The following is a 4,311-nucleotide window of genomic DNA, read 5'->3' as shown; positions in this document are numbered from 1 at the left end:
ACTGTAATTCACAAACCTGCAGAGTTATAAATGACAGCTATCGTCCAAAAATAGACTGAAGTAAGGCTGCCAAGAGGACTTGAAAGCGGGGCAGAATTGCAGGAAACCGATTTCAGGAGGTAGACCGGAATTGCATTGAAAGCATAGGAAAAGAGGCAGAACGTCCACAATGATGCACTTGGCCAAAAAGGGCGTATGCGTTTTTTCCTGAATATATTCAGGAAAAAACGCATACGCCCTTTTTGGCCAACCAAGCAAGCTTGCAAAGGAAATCTGCACTACAATGAAGTTTCACTTCCCTCCGGTCAAAAGGGCCATCTGAAAAAAGTGTAAAATCCAGAAAGGCAGGACAGGCCATGGAGAACTGGGAGCCTTGTTATGCTGATGGGCGGGATGTAAATTGCCAACAACCACTCGGGAGAAGTGTATGGTGTTTCCTGAAACATCGAAAAAACAAAGCAACAGAACCTAGGGCACTTCCACTTATGGTCCTATAGCTTAGGGAAATTAAAATCAAAAAGACACAGCCACCCCAAAGTTTGGAACGGCTCTGTTTACAAGAACCTCGTTTACAGTACAAGTTCAACATCGCAGAAAGTGAAAAATGGATAAAGAAGTTGTGGTATTTACTTACAAAGCAATATCACTCAGCAATGAAATCTGTGTCATCAGGCCCTTAGCAGCACAATGAGTGGATTCAGGTATGATGATTCTAACTGAAGTAAGTCACACAGAAAAAGAAACATCATAAGATATCAGTAATACACGGAATGTAAACTTGGCTACACAGGAACTGAATTACAGAACAGAACAGGGTCTCAAATTTAGAAAACCAACTTATTCTTGCTTAAGGGTAAAGGTGAGTTGGGGTGTTGCATAAAACCAGAGATTGCAATGAGCACAGATAAAGTTCCTTAAGCCAAATACGGAACAGACAAGAGCTACTCCTTGCTCAACGAAATGGACTCAACACCGCATATTAAACGCCTAAGAATGTTCCTGACTAGTAAGTATCTTAAAACCTATGGATTGCTATGTCTCCGAAAGAGAATCAAGCATGTGTACAGGGGCATAAACGCAGCAGTGATAGGATTGGAGAGGTTCGGTGAGCAAACGAAGACCCTTTGAAGTCATATTGCATGGTACCCATTCCACGGGTTTCAACTACCCAGGTTTAAGGTATTCTTCCTTCAGCTAAAACATGCATGTGGAACCTAGAGTATGATCAACCATGTGATCGGGAGACGTGTTCAAATATGTCTCAGTTTTCGTACCCTGGTACTCGGGTGCAACATTCCAGACGCTTTACTAACACTCTCCCGACTTGGAGAGTCAGTCCCTTTAACCTCCTGTTTGGCCCAGTTTGCAATTTCTGCGGAAGATGAACAGGAATATCGAGAACCAATGAGAGACTAGCTGGAGGTGTCTGGACGGGCAAATTTAACTCTCATTTCCCACCAGGAAGAGGAATTAACCAAAGGCTCAGCGTGCCGTGCCGGAACCAGATTAGGGCCTGAAGCCATCCTGCGGTGTTGCGGCCAGGTCACAAGAAAGCGAGTTGAAGAAAGGAGCTCAGGGGCACTGTAATTCACAAACCTGCAGAGTTATAAATGACAGCTATCGTCCAAATATAGACTGAAGTAAGGCTGCCAAGAGGACTTGAAAGCGGGGCAGAATTGCAGGAAACCGATTTCAGGAGGTAGACTGGAATTGCATTGAAAGCATAGGAAAAGAGGCAGAACGTCCACAATGATGCACTTGGCCAAAAAGGGCGTATGCGTTTTTTCCTGAATATATTCAGGAAAAAACGCATACGCCCTTTTTGGCCAACCAAGCAAGCTTGCAAAGGAAATCTGCACTACAATGAAGTCTCACTTCCCCCCGGTCAAAAGGGCCATCTGAAAAAAGTGTAAAATCCAGAAAGGCAACAGGCCATTGAGAACTGGGAGCCTTGTTATGCTGATGGGCGGGATGTAAATTGCCAACAGACACTTGGGAGAAGTGTATGGTGTTTCCTGAAACATCTAAAAAACAAAGCAACAGAGCCTAGGGCACTTCCACTTATGGTCCTATAGCTTAGGGAAATTAAATTCAAAAAGACACAGCCACCCCAAAGTTTGGAACGGCTCTGTTTACAAGAACCTCGTTTACAGTACAAGTTCAACATCGCAGAAAGTGAAAAATGGATAAAGAAGTTGTGGTATTTACTTACAAAGCAATATCACTCAGCAATGAAATCTGTGTCATCAGGCCCTTAGCAGCACAATGAGTCGATTCAGGTATGATGATTCTAACTGAAGTAAGTCACACAGAAAAAGAAACATCATAAGATATCACTAATACACGGAATGTAAACTTGGCTACACAGGAACTGAATTCCAAAACAGAACAGGTTCTCAAATTTAGAAAACCAACTTATGCTTGCTTAAGGGGAAAGGTGAGTTGGGTTGCTGCATAAAACCAGAGATTGAAATGAGCACAGATAAAGTTCCTTAAGCCAAATATGGAATAGACAAAGCTACTCCTTGCTCAACGAAATGGACTCAACACCGCATATTAAACGCCTAAGAATGTACCTGACTAGTAAGTATCTTAAAACCTATGGATTGCTATGTCTCCGAAAGAGAATCAAGCATGTGTACAGGGGCATAAACGCATCAGTGATAGGATTGGAGAGGTTCGGTGAGCAAATGAAGACCCTTTGAAGTCATATTGCATGGTACCCATTCCACGGGTTTCAACTACCCAGGTTTTAGGTATTCTTCCTTCAGCTAAAACATGCAGGTGGAACCCAGAGTATGATCAACCATGTGATCGGGAGACGTGTTCAAATATGTCTCAGTTTTCCTCCCCTGGTACTTGGGTGCAACATTCCAGACGCTTTACTAACACTCTCCCCACTTGGAGAGTCAGCGCCTTTAACCTCCTGTTTGGCACAGTTTGCAATTTCTGCGGAAGATGAACAGGAATAGCGAGAACCAATGAGAGGCTATCTGGAGGTGTCTGGACGGGCAAATTTAACTCTCATTTCCCAACAGGAAGAGGAAATAACCAAAGGCTCAGCGTGCCGTACCGGAACCAGATTAGGGCCTGAAGCCATCCTGCGGTGTTGCGGCCAGGTCACAAGAAAGCGAGTTGAAGAAAGGAGCTCAGGGGCACTGTAATTCACAAACCTGCAGAGTTATAAATGACAGCTATCGTCCAAAAATAGACTGAAGTAAGGCTGCCAAGAGGACTTGAAAGCGGGGCAGAATTGCAGGAAACCGATTTCAGGAGGTAGACTGGAATTGCATTGAAAGCATAGGAAAAGAGGCAGAACGTCCACAATGATGCACTTGGCCAAAAAGGGCGTATGCGTTTTTTCCTGAATATATTCAGGAAAAAACGCATACGCCCTTTTTGGCCAACCAAGCAAGCTTGCAAAGGAAATCTGCACTACAATGAAGTCTCACTTCCCCCCGGTGAAAAGGGCCATCTGAAAAAAGTGTAAAATCCAGAAAGGCAGGACAGGCCATGGAGAACTGGGAGCCTTGTTATGCTGATGGGCGGGATGTAAATTGCCAACAACCACTCGGGAGAAGTGTATGGTGTTTCCTGAAACATCTAAAAAACAAAGCAACAGAACCTAGGGCACTTCCACTTATGGTCCTATAGCTTAGGGAAATTAAAATCAAAAAGACACAGCCACCCCAAAGTTTGGAACGGCTCTGTTTACAAGAACCTCGTTTACAGTACAAGTTCAACATCGCAGAAAGTGAAAAATGGATAAAGAAGTTGTGGTATTTACTTACAAAGCAATATCACTCAGCAATGAAATCTGTGTCATCAGGCCCTTAGAAGCACAGTGAGTGGATTCAGGTATGATGATTCTAACTGAAATAAGTCACACAGAAAAAGAAACATCATAAGATATCAGTAATACACGGAATGTAAACTTGGCTACACAGGAACTGAATTACAGAACAGAACAGGGTCTCAAATTTAGAAAACCAACTTATTCTTGCTTAAGGGTAAAGGTGAGTTGGGGTGCTGCATAAAACCAGAGATTGAAATGAGCACAGATAAAGTTCCTTAAGCCAAATATGGAATAGACAAGAGCTACTCCTTGCTCAACGAAATGGACTCAACACCGCATATTAAACGCCTAAGAATGTACCTGACTAGTAAGTATCTTAAAACCTATGGATTGCTATGTCTCCGAAAGAGAATCAAGCATGTGTACAGGGGCATAAACGCAGCAGTGATAGGATTGGTGAGGTTTGGTGAGCAAATGAAGACCCTTTGAATTCATATTGCATGGTACCCAATACA

This window comes from Stenella coeruleoalba, assembly GCF_951394435.1.
Source record: "Stenella coeruleoalba genome assembly, contig: scaffold_34, whole genome shotgun sequence".
Taxonomy (NCBI): Eukaryota; Metazoa; Chordata; class Mammalia; order Artiodactyla; family Delphinidae; genus Stenella; species Stenella coeruleoalba.
This window is presented reverse-complemented; position numbering follows the sequence as displayed.